The following is a 13,427-nucleotide window of genomic DNA, read 5'->3' as shown; positions in this document are numbered from 1 at the left end:
CATCTCCATTGCTGACCTGCAAATACACACCATGGCTACCACCTCATGGGTACAATGTCTCTAGACGCTATACACGGGCGTTGAGTCAGTCCTTGTGAGGTGTGTGAATCTAAAGCCTATTGGACAGGGTGAAATCAGCCAGAAGGAGAAAGCGGTTTTATTTCTAACTAGAGACAGAGTTACAACACCGACTCTCGTCATCTAGGCCATTATTTCAAGAGGACAATAGTCTAGATTCCCGTCGTCAAATCTGGAATATAATTCCTCATGGTTGAAATTGGAGAGAACTCTGCCAGCCTCCAGAGAGCCATCGGTCCTGGGAGGAATATACTCTGCGAGCCTCTGGTAGCTGTTAGTCCCGCAAGGTAAGAGGCAAGCAAAGCTGCGTTTTATTTACCGAGTAGCATGGCTGTGCTAGTACGGCCTGGAAACATCATTTACTGCTTCCTCATAAATAAATCCAGCTGCCACTTCCCCCGAAGCAGCCTCGGTGTAAGGAGGACATGAAGAGGAACCAGCCCTGCGAATCAGAGCTTTGTTCCCAGCTGAGACCCTGCAGTGCACATCCCCTGGAAGGTCCCCTGGAGGAGGGCATGGCAGCCCACTCCAGTATCCTTGCCTGGGGAATCCCCGTGGACAGAGGAGCCTGGCGGGCTGCAGTCCGTACGCTTGCAGAGTCGGACAGGGCTGAAGCACAACGTAGCACATACAAACAGAAGGACTCCTGTCTGGTTTTTCTCTGCCCAGGGTCTCCAAATGGGCGCGTTTCTCCTGACCGGGAGATGGACTCTCCTCTCTTAGTGTCCGTCCAGATTGCAAAGGCCGTTGAGTTCTCGGAGGGGCCCTCAGGAAGCCTCAGATGGCTTCTGGTGTTCATGTTCCCTGTAGTTTGGGTCAGAATGTCACAAACACTCTCCAGGTTTTGCAGAAATCTTTCCTGGGACACTTGGCTGCTGAAGAAATAGACAATCATTCTGAGTGTGAATTTTCTTTAGGCAGCTGGTGTGTATGCGTATGGCCGATAGATAAGAATGAATGGACGCATGCTGGATACATCGACAGATACACAGAGGAGATGGAGTGTTGGATGGATAGATGGGTACATAGGAATCAGTCACTTCAGTTGTGTCTGACTCTTTGAGACCCCACAGACTGTAGTGTGCCAGGCTCCTCTGTCCATGGGATCTTTCAGGCAGGAATGCTAGAGTGGGTTGCCATTTCCTTCCCCAGGCGATCCCCCCGACTCAGGGATTGAACCCTCTCCTCTTGCATCTCCTGCACTGGCAGTTGGATCCTTTACCATTGTGCCACCTGGAATAGACAGATATACAAGCAGATAGATGGATTGATAGAAATAGATGGATTGATAGATAGATGGACTGATAGATACAGATGGATTTGTAGATAGGTGATAAAGAAGATAGATAGATGGGTAGATATAAACGATGACTATATAGATGATTGATAGATAATGTATACAATTATAGCATAATAATGTATATAATTATACATATAATTAAATATAACATGCTTATTTTACTGTTTGGAGTATCAAAGATCAAAAAGGCCTGCAATTAGCTAGAATTAATAAATGATAGAATTATAATATGGATTCAATTTAAAAGTTATCTTTCATGTAGCAAAAAGATGTTAGGTGTTTATTAATGAAAATCTTATGTAGCTTTTCAGACTTAAAGAAGACGTTACTTCTCCACGGCAATGGCATTAGGAGTGTGGAGTCAATATATATATATTATACATAAAGCTTTATGAATATAATATATATGTGAGTAAAGACAATTTATCTAGGTATACATGGCTCATATACATTGTGTGTATATATATATATATATATATATATACACACAATGTTTCTAGATATATACATGTTATGGACTGAGTATGTCTCAAATTCATATTGTTGAGGCCCTAACCTTCCATGTGGTGGTATTTATTGTAGCAGGGATGATTAGATTTAAACAAAGTCATGGTAGGGGTCCTCTACAATGGGATGAGTGCCTGGATTAGAATAAATGTATGTGAGCATAAATGATAATTTCTCTCTTCTGTCCACTCAGGTGGATCAAACCAGTCAATCCCGAAGGACATCAACCCTGAATATTCATTGGAAGGACTGATGCTGAAGCTGAAACTCTAGTACTTTGGCCACCTGACGCCAAGAGTCGACTTGTTGGAAAAGACCCTGATCCTGGGAAAGATTGAAGGCGAGAGGAGAAGGGGACGACAGAGGATGAGATGGTTGGATGGCATCACTGAGTGATGGACATGACTTTGAGCAAGCTCTGGGAGTTGGTGATGGACAGGGAAGCCTGGCGTGCTGCAGTCCATGGCGTTGCAAAGAGTCAGACACGACTGAGCGACTGAACAGCAACAAATCCGCTCAGGTAATACATGAGTTGGTAGCCCTCTGTGAAATCCATGCTTCTCCCACTGTAGAACTTAAACCACACTGTAATTGCGTTCTTACTTCCTGTCTTCCCGAATACAATTAGGAAAGGATCAGCTGAAATTTTAGTCATCTAATTCACCTATGGAACTCAAAGAAGCACATGGCACACATGAGAAGCTCATTAGAATCTTTCTGAATGAAGAGAGATTGAGCCGGAAGGCTCTAGCTTAGATTTCAGTACCTGTACTCTTTTTTTGGTGTAGTTGAGGTATAATTGACATATCCCATCATATTCGCTGTAGGCATACACCATCATGGTTTGCCCAATTATTCGTGGGATAAACTGCAAATTTGGAAAAATTAGGGAACCTACCGCAGCTCTGTTGACAAGCCTGAGGTCCTGAGCAAGGCAAACAGTGGGTGATTCCGTCTTAACGTAAGTGATGTGGGCCTTTTTCTATGGTGGAGGTGGGGAGCTTGGTGGGATTACAGCAGGTGAGACTTTTGATGGAGATGGGATTGTAGGGGAGGAAACGTTTGCAGTTGGCATTGGTTGGGTGGTTTACCCCAGATTCTGTGTGCGTCTCTGTGCATGTAACCTAATATTTGTATGTGTGCGTGCCTGCTAAGTTGCTTCAGTCACGTCTGACTCTTTGCGACTCCACAGACTGTAGCCCACCAGGCTCCTCTGTCTCTGGGATTCTCCAGGCAGGAATACTGGAGTGGGTTGCCATGCCCTCCCCCAGGGAATATTCCCGACCCAGGGATCGAACCTGGGTCTCTCATGTCTCCTGCATTGGCAGGCGGGTTCTTTACCACTAGTGCCACCTGGGAATCCCAAGTGTTAGTCACTCAGTTGTGTCTGACTCTTTGCGACCCAGTGGACTGTAGCCCACCAGGCTCCTTTGTCCACGGAGTTCTCCAGGCAAGAATACTGCAGTGGGTTCTTCCTTCTCCAGGGGATCTTCTTGACCCAGAGATCAAACCTGCATCTCCTGCATTGCAGGCAGATTCTTTACCATCTGAGCCACCTATTTGTATATGTACATCTAAATCTGTATCTATTCACGAGTTGCCACAAAATTCCCAAGAATTAATTCCCATCATTAATTTTAAGGAGAGGAATATGGCACCCCACTCCAGAGCTCTTGCCTGGGAAACCCCATGGACGGAGGAGCCTGGTAGGCTGCAGTCCATGAGGTCTTGAAGAGTCGGACACGACTGGGTGACTTCACTTTCACTTTTCACTTTCATGCACTGGAGGAGGAAATGGCAACCCACTCCAGTGTTCTTGCCTGGATAATCCCAGGGATGGAGGAGCCTGGTGGGCTGCCGTCTATGGGGTCGCACAGAGTCGGACACGACTGATGCGACTTAGCAGCAGCATCCTGGGTAAGAAGCAGAAATAGAGAACAAAGGCAAGTATTTCCATATGACTGAGGGAAACTCGGATGAAAACCAAGGAAACTTGCTAATAATGCATTAGGAGTGACATCCCAATATTTTCCCGGGCACGGGAGGCTGATTAGAAAAGGGCTCTGTTGATCAGAGTGGCCCACATGCAACAAAGTACTCTTACAAGTCATCTCATTATTATTGTAATATATTTTTTAAACTTTTTTATTTTAGACAGTTGATGATGGATGGGGAAGCCTGGTGTGCTGCAGTCCCTGGGGTCACAAAGAGTCGGACACGACTGAGCAACTTAACTGAACTGACAGTCAATTAACAATGTTGGGTTAGTTTCAGGTGTACAGCAAAGTGATTCAGTTATATGTGTATCTCTTGTTTTCAAATTCTTTCCCCAAGGTTGTTACATCGTATTGAGCACAGTTCTCGGTGCTATCCTCAGGTCATCTCAGTATTCATCCACGTTGAATACATCATGGTCATTGTTATTTAGTTACTCAGTCGTGTCCAACTCTTTGTGACCCCCCCTAGACTGTAGCCCACCAGACTCCTCTCTCCATGGATTCTCCAGGCAAGAATACCTGAGTGGGTTTCCATTTCCTCCTCCAGGGGATCTTCCTGACCCAGAGATCAAACCCACATCTCTTGCATTGCAGGCAGAGTAAAACGATTTCAAAGGAACCCATACCCATCCGTTTTCTCCAGGCACCCATGTCTATTACACATGCTAGATTGGGAAGAAGTATGAAAGATTAAGAGTTTCCTTTAGTTTTTCCTGATCGGAGCATCACAGGTTTGGCAGAATTCCAGCATGGAATCCTGAAAACCTTTGCTGCTTCCAGGAGGCTGCATTAAATTAAACCTCCCCCAGGGCCCAGGAAAGCTGGCCGCATACTATTTGGAAGTGTGGCCACATCTTGAAAGGTCAGGCAGGACCATTACTTCCCCTGTAAGAGACTGAAGTTGTTTGATTCCAAAGAGCCTGGGAGGCTGTTTGTATCGGGGAGCTGTTTGATGCAGCCATCATTATACGAAGGGCCTAGGATTTTTATCAACACTGAACATTCATCTCATCTCAGCTGCACACCCCCACGACTTATCTCTGACCCCTGACAGTGAGTCACCAAGTCCCAGGGAATGGCCAGCAATGAAACAATTTACATTCTTCAAAGGACGCAAAAGCGTTTGATGCTATCTGCACCCTCAGACAGAGGCTTAAAAATGAAGTCTGGGTCCCATTATAAATTTACCTTGTTGTTGTTCAGTCACCAAGCCGTGTTCGACTCTGTGCGACCCCATGGACTGCAGCACGCCAGGCTTCCCTGTCCTTCACCATCTCCCAGAATTTGCTCAAACTCGTGTCCATGTGATGCCATCCAGCCATCTCATCCTCTGTCATCCCCTTCTCCTTCCACCTTCAATCTTTTCCAGCATCAGGGTCTTTTCAAATGAGTCAGTTCTTTGCATCAGGTGGCCAAATGATTGGCATTTCAGCTTCAGCATCAGTCCTTCCAATGAATATTCGGGGTTGATTTCCTTAGCGATGTTCTCTTCATCAGCTTTCAATTATTGCTTTTTTTTTTTTTTTTTCTTAATGATCCTAGGTTAGGCAGAGAATGACCTCGGTCTGATTAGTCAGTTTTTCTGTTCATCTGCCAATGGCAGGCATGAGAACTTAAAAATTCCACAAACACACATTTAAATGATCTTTGTCCTGAAATGTCATAAATGAACACAAATAGCAGAGAAATCATTTCTGCAGGGACTTTTTCTCCCTGACAAATCTGAATGGCATTTTCTGCCCTTGAAATGCATGGCCCTTTTATAGTGAATAAAAGAATATTTCAAATTGGGTAGAAAGCACTACCTCTAAGGCACGTTTTTGTATAAGAAAGACCTCTTTTGAACTCTGTCATGGAGATTTGGAGATTTCCATACTGAAGTAGGAAGACCAGCCAGTGACAATTCCACAATCTGTACATAAATAGGTAATGACATGGGGTATGAAATTACGCAGGCAGAGAGCAGTGATGGAACCTTTTGTCCAACAACCCTTTCGCCTCCTAAGGCAATGGATTTGATGGTGTTTTTCGAAAATATGAGCAAGGAAAAGAGCCTATATATCCACATAGTTTTGTTTATTTTTCAGTTCATGTCAACAATAAGAATTTATGTGTGTGTGTGTGTGTGTGTGTGTGTGCGCGCGCGCGCGCGCCTGTTGACCATGCTAACGTTCGAGAACTAAAGCACATTATGTCTTATCTATCTGGTTTTATAAAAGCATATTTATATATCAAAGCACACACTTAGATATTTATTTATTCAGAATCAACAATGATAAGATGCTCATATTGGAAGTTTTATTCTGTTTCTTTCCTGGGGGGAAAAAACACCCTGCTATTTCTTGCAGACGTCTCTTAAGTAATATTTGTATCTTTTAAAAGAAAGTGGGGAGTTCCCTAGTGGTCCAGAGACTAAGGCTCTGAACTCCCAATGCAGGAGACTTGGGTTCTGTCTCTGGTCAGACAACTAGATCCCACTGGAGCCAAACACATAAATAAAGAAGAAAAGAAAATATTTTCTGCTGTTAAAAAGGTGGATCACCACAAAGATCTGTGACCCATGAATCCTCTGTCACTGTCAGGAGCTGAGACTCGGGAATCAACAATTGCTGTGGAAGTTGAAACGAGAAAGGAAGGAAAAAGGCGTAGAGGGTAGATGGACAGAAACTGATAATTTTATGTGTTTTTACTTCTCTCCGCGTCATCAATCAAGAGCGATGCAGTGATTGAGGCAAGTCTTTCATCAGAGTTTGGTTCGAGCAGGGGGAGTATTATATATAGAGAAAGTGAAAGTCGCTCAGTTGTGTCCGACTCTTCGCGACCCCATGAATATACAGTCCGTGGAATTTTCCAGGCCAGAATATTGGAGTAGGTAGCCTTTCCCTTCTCCAGGGGATCTTCCCAACCCAGGGATTGAACCCAGGTCTCCCGCATTGCAGGCGGATTCTTTACCAGCTGAGCCACCAGGGAAACCCACATAGAGAGAAACTCAGGATTTTCAACAGAATTATTTTGTTGAAGCATAGTTGATTTGCAGTACCGTGTAAATTTCTGCTGTACAGCACAGTGCTTGTTAATGGATGTCTATATTCTTTTTCATAGTCTATTTTGCATTATGACTTATCCCAGGATGTTGAATCTAGTTCTCTTGTGCTATATGGTGAACCCTTATTGTTTATCTATTTTATATATAGTGATATGTATCTTACTTATTTTATATACGGCGGTACGTATCTCACCTTGTTTATATATGGCGGTACGTATCTCACCTATTTTATATATACAGTAGCATATATCCCTCCTATTTTATATACTGATCTCTGCGGTACAGCAAATGATTGTTACGTGTGTGTGTGTGTGTTCTCGTTAAGATTCTTTTCTCATGTGGTTTATCACAGGATATTGAATCTAGTTCGCTATGCTCTATAGTAGGACTTTGTTGTTTATCCATCCCATATAGGATAGTTTCTTTCTGCTAATCTCAGACTCCCAGTCCATCCCTGCCTCTCTCCCTGGCAACCACAGGCTGCTCTCTATGTAAGTCTGTTTTGCTTTACAGAGAGGTTCATTTGTACCCTATTTCAGGTTCCACCCATATTTGGGCTTCCCTGATGGCTCAGATGGTAATGAATCCACTTACAGTGAGGGAGACCGGGGTTTGATCCCTGGGTCGGGAAGATTCTCTTGGAGGAGGGCATGGCTACCCACTCCAGTATTCTTGCCTGGAGAATCCCCTGGAGCCTGGAGGGCCACAGCTGATGGGGTCACAAAGAGTTGGATTAGACTGAGTGACTTTCGCTTTTCAGATTCCACACATGAGTGCTGTCGTATGATATTTGTCTTTCTGTGACTTACTTCAGTTAGTATGATAATCTCTGGGTCCATCCATGTTGCTGCAAATGGCATTCTTTTGTTCTTTTTTTATGGCTTAGTAGTGTGTGTGTGTGTGTGTGTGTGTGTGTGTGTGTGTGTGGTGGTGGTTTAGTAGCTTAGTTGTGTCCGACTCTTGCGACTCCATGGACTGTAGCCCACCAGGCTCCTCTGTCCGTGGGATATAGTTTCCCAGATGCCCCTAGTAGTAAATAACCTGTCTGCCAATACAGGAGACTTAAGAGATGCGCATTCCATCCCTGGGTCCGGGAAGATCCCCTAGAGGAAGGCACGTCAACCCCTTCTAGTATTCTTGCCTGGAGAATCCCATGGATAGATCATTATCCATTCATCTGTCAATGGACATTTAGGTTTCTTCCATGTCCTGGCTATTGTAAATATTTCTGCTGTGAATATTGGGGTGCATATGTCTTTCTGAATTAAGATTTTGTCCAGTTATATACTCAGGAGTGGGATTAGAGGATAGTATTGTAGCTCTGTCTTTAGTGAAGTGAAGTGAAAGTCGCTCAGTCGTGTCTGACTCTTTGCGACCCCATGGATGATATAGTCCATGGAATTCTCCAGGTCAGAATACTGGAGTGAGTAGCCTTTCCCTTCTCCAGAGGATCTTCCCAACCCAGGGATTGAACCAGGGTCTCCTGTATTGCAGGCGGATTCTTTAACCAACTGAGCTATGAGGGAAGCCCAGATTTTCTTAAAAAATCCATATGTGTTTCCATACTGGCTCTGCTACTCCTCCCAGCAGGATAGGAGGGTTCTCTTCCCCACACCCTCTCCAGTATTTGTTATTTGTGACTTTTTGATGATGGCCATTCTGAATGGTATGGGTGATATCTCATTATAGTTGTCATTTGCATTTCTCTCATAATTAGTGATGTTGAGCATCTTTCATGTGCCTCTTGGCCATCTGTATGTCGTCCTTAGAGAAATGTCCCCTTAGATCTTACTCCAATTTTTTTGTTGTCGAGTTGTATGAACTGTTTGTGTATTCTGGAAATCAATCCCTACTCAGTCACATAATTTGCTAATATTTTATCCCAGGTCATAGATTGCCTTTTTGCTTTGTTTGTGATTTCCTCTGCTGTGCCAAAGCTTGAAAGTTTGATTAGGTCCCTTTTGTTTATTTTTACTTTCATTTTCATCACGCACATTTTCCTTTTTGGCACAAAGCCATACTAATTTCTAAGTAAAATGACCTTTGGTGTGAACCCACACTACTGGCAATCCCATCACCTAAAGCAAGGAGGGGGCAAAGTGTTAAAAATTCCAACAGAGTTGTTTTGCTTCTTGAAATGAATTCATTTGATGACAAAATTATTTTTCGTCTCTTTATATTGTTGATTTCCCAACCTTCCTCCCTTTAATTTTTGAGAAAATACTAGCTTTGTCTCTGCCACGTGAATATTTCAAAGCATATATAATTTAATCTGTTTTAATTATGTATTTGGTATTTGGATGAGGAAATATTTAGATGCCTCTCGAAAAAGATCATGTTCTGTTCTTTTGTTGTTGCCTATTCCAACTCAAAATATTGAAATCCTCTAAGGTTAAGATTATACCTAAACACCTTCAAAAAGAATTTATTTGCCTTAGAATTCAATTCATCTAACACTTGAGACTCTGCTGTGTGGAAAGTTTTGTGTTTAGTGGACAAGTAGAGAAAAACCCTGTGTACTTTCTTCCTCTGATTGGTCCATGTACGGTGAGGATGTCATATATAAATGGTGAGTTGAAACCAATTATAAAAATAGACATCTTAGGGACTTCCTTGGGGGTCCAGTGGTTAAGATCCTGTGCTTCCACTGCAGGGGACATGGGTTCGATGCCTGGTTGGGGGAACCAAGATCCCGAGATGTCGTTCAGTGTGGCCAAAAAAATAGGAAAAGAAATAGACATACTAGGTACACTAAAGGAGAAAGGAAGCAATGAATTAAACCTTGGAGGATGTGGGTATAAATTCTTCAGGGTGTGGGCATTTCATCTAAAGATGACAGGCAAGTGAAGATATCAATAAAAAAAAAATGAGGCAAAGAGATTCTAGTCTGTGATAATAGCCTGACTCAAGGCATCAGACACGGAAATTAAAAGTTTGCACATAGAACTTTCCATTAGGTTTTATGCTTGAGGTGCAAAGTCAGACCTGAGTGAGCTACTCGAAAGATCTTTCCTGGTGTAATCATGTACCCTTATTCTGTAATACAAGGTGATAATCACTATGGTAATTACAGTGATTAATTGCTAAAAATATGATAGGCTCATCAAAAAAAAAAGAACTAACACAGAAGAAGGCAGAATTAAACCGAGATGATATTGTTGTTCATTTGCTCAGTCGTGTCCGACTCTTTGTGACCCCATGGATGGTTTTAATAAATCTGAAAGGGAGCCAAATTGATATCTCAGGAAGAAAAGCTACAGATCTTATTTTTTTTAAAATATATACTTTGATAATCAGAATTAAACATAGTTTAGAAGTGTCTAAGAAAGAATCTGGAAGTTGGAAAAGAATGGTTTTAAAAAAAAGAGTCTTGTCTGACTCTTTGCGACCCCATGGACCCCATGGACTGTATCCATGGAATTCTCCAGGTCAGAATCCTAGAGTGGGTAGGCTTTCCCTTCTCCAGGAGATCTTCCCGACCCAGGGATGGAACCCAGGTTTCCCACATTGCAGGTGGATTCTTTACCAGCTGAGCCACAGGGGAAGCCCAAGAAGGCTGGAGTGGGTAGCCTGTCCCTTCTCCAGCGGATCTTTCCAACCCAGGAATCGAACCGGGGTCTCCTGCATTGAAGGCAGGTTCTTTAACCAACTGAGCGATGAGGGAAGCCCAATATACTTTGATAATCAGAATTAAACATAGTTTAGAAGTGTCTAAGAAAAAATCTGGAAATTGGAAGAGAATGGTTTAAAAAAAAAAATAGAACGTGAAGGAAGTCACAGAGAATGGAGGACAGAGACAAAAAGAGTCCAACTGTCAAACAGAAGGGTAGAAGCAAAGTAGACGAATACAGATGATATCAAATGCATCTTTTTGGACCCTCAAAGAGTCGCAATGTACAAATAGCTGATATGAAACATGAGTGTTCTGTGCAAAACTGTTCCCCGTGTTGTCACGTTCAATAGTTCACAAGTCTTTCTAACCCACCTTGGACTGTTTGAAGGATTAACCCTAAGGACGAGAAGCATTTTCCCAAATGTTTCCCTCCTGGTTATCAAAAGAATACAAAACATTCAACAAGGTCACCAGGAGTGTCAAGACACAGGAAAGTCTTAACTATCTTTGGTCAAAGCTGGCCATGAAGTGAAATGTTAGTTGCTCACTCACGTCTGCCTCTTCCAACCCCACGGACAGACTTGGTTGGATTTGTTACTCTTACCAAAATCTTCTTCTAGATATCAGGTTCTAAGATCCCTGGACATTTCTCAGGTGAGATATCAAGGCGGTTCTAAGGGTTGTTGTTCAGTCCCTCAGTTGTGTTTGACTCTTTGCAACCCCTACCAACTGCAACACGCCAGGCTTCCCTGTCCTTCACCATCTCCCCGAGGTTGCTCAAACTCATTCCGTTGAGTCAGGGATGCCATCCAACCGTCTCATCCTCTGTTACCCCCTACTCATCCTGCCCTCAATCTTCCCATCATCAGAGTCTTTTCCAGTGAAATGGATCTTCACCTCAGATGGCCAGAGTAGTGGAGCTTCAGCTTCAGCATCCATCCTTCTAATGAATAGTCACAACTGATTTCCTTTAGGATGGACTGGTTGGATCTCCTTGCAGTCCAAGGGACTCTCAAGAGCCTTCTCCAACATCACAGTTCAAAAGCACCAATTCTTTGGCGCTCAGCTTTCTTTATGGTCTAACTCTCACATCTACACATGACTACCCGAAAAACCACAGCTTTGACTAGACAGACATTTGTTAGCAATGTTATGTCTCTGCTTTTTAATACACTGTCCAGGTTTGTCATAGCTTTCCTTCCAAGAAGCAAGCGTGTTTTCATTTCATGGCTGCAGTCACCATCCATGGTGATTTTGGAGCCTAAGAAAATAAAACTTGACACTGTTTCCATTTATTCACCATCTGTCTAAACGGAGGACTTCCTTTGTGGCTCAGCGGGTAAAGAATCGGCCTGCAATTCGGGAGACCTGGGTTCAATCCCTGGATTGGGAAGATCCCCTGGAGAAGGGAAAGGCTACCCACTCCAGGATTCTGGTCTGGAGGATTCCTTGAGCTATATAGTCCATGGGGTCGCAAAGCGTCGGACACGACTGACTTTCACTTTCACTGTCTAAAAGGAAAAGAGATGTATTTGTTCTTTGCTGAGACCAGCACACTACTGGTGCAAAAGACTGCATGCTCAGTCGTGTCCGACTCTTTATGACCCCATGGACTGTAGCCCGCTGGGCTCCTCTGTCCATGGGATTCTCCAGGCACGAACACTGGGGTGGGTAGCCGTTTTCTTCTCCAGGGAATCTTCATGGCCCAGGGATTGAAACCACATCCCCTGCATCTCCTGCATTGGCAGGTGGATTCTTTACTGCTGAGTCACCTGGGAGGCCAGACCATCTTTAACCACAGGTAACAGAGCTGTCTGACAGAGGCCCAATGACAGGAAACCTCTCCAGGGCTCACCTATGTAGCCAAAATATCACCCAGCTTGACAAATACAATCACCTCTTTTGTATGATCTGTTTCCTCTTACTCGTCAGTACTGTCTCTCTCTCTTTGTAACCACAACATACACAGGGGACAGCAGTTTCCTGTTTACAGTTTACTCATTATTGAAGACTAGGTCGTACATTTTTGAGTAGTGATTTCCATTCCTTTTTTCTTGCCCCACTCTCTCATCTGAGCTGTGGTTTTCTTCATCACATTAGTCATTTTCTGATATTTCCCCTGGCGCTAAAACTTCATTTTCCAATACTTTTTTTTTTTTTTGGCCTAGGATTTCATTTTGTGCTGGTTTAGCTTCCCTGAACCCACAGAATAAAATTTAATTTTTAAAACCTGACCTGTTTCTATGATTTCTTTCATCCCACTTGCTTAGTTACAGGCTATCTTCCAAAAATGCACCCTGGGGCTGGATTCCACAGGGGCGACCTGAATAATTAGGAAGTGTACTCGCTTCTGGGCTTCCCAGGTGCTGCTAGTGGTAAAGAACCCACCTGCCTATGCAGGAGACTCAAGAGACTCAGGTTCGATCCCTGGGTTGGGAAGATCCCCTGGAGGAGGGCATGGCAATCCGCTGCAGTGTTCTTGCCTGGAGAATCCCATGGACAGAGGAGCCTGGCGGGCTGCAGTCCATTGGGTCGCACAGAGTTGGATACAACTGAAGCAACTTAGCACGTACACACACACATAGTCAAATAATCAGATAGCAATATTTAAAGCATGCTATTTATGTGAGATAAGAATTGCAACTCACACAAACTGCTCAACACAGTAAAAAAAACAAAAAGGTTAAATGTTTCTGGATCTATCCCGTGAACATATTCGAAGGCATACCAATGGATTTATCACACTGTACCTGGATCTCAGTCTTTACTTGTGGTGATCATGCACACTTATCCAGGAGGTGAGTGATGCTTATCTAGGGTCAGCTGTTGAACATGCTGCACCTTCAGCCATGGCTTTCATAATCAGTTTACACCCATGTTTCACGG

The 13,427-nt window shown here is 43.5% G+C and overlaps 1 protein-coding gene across 1 annotated transcript in view; it reads left to right on the top strand.

Annotated features, from left to right (window-relative positions):
• The first annotated feature begins 2,078 nt into the window (after positions 1 to 2,078).
• LOC145537822 (uncharacterized) overlaps positions 2,079 to 13,427 on the top strand; it is a 236,423-nt gene continuing 225,074 nt past the window's right edge. Inside the window, exon 1 of the mRNA XM_081568714.1 lies at positions 2,079 to 2,405. The gene's annotated coding sequence lies outside the window, so the exon portion shown is untranslated. The remainder of the gene's footprint in view (positions 2,406 to 13,427) is intronic.

This window comes from Giraffa tippelskirchi, chromosome Y (genome assembly GCF_054371585.1).
Source record: "Giraffa tippelskirchi isolate mGirTip1 chromosome Y, T2T-mGirTip1v1.2.pri, whole genome shotgun sequence".
Lineage (NCBI taxonomy): Eukaryota > Metazoa > Chordata > Mammalia > Artiodactyla > Giraffidae > Giraffa > Giraffa tippelskirchi.
Note: the sequence above shows the minus strand (reverse complement) of the source record. Positions and strands in the feature narration are given on the sequence as shown.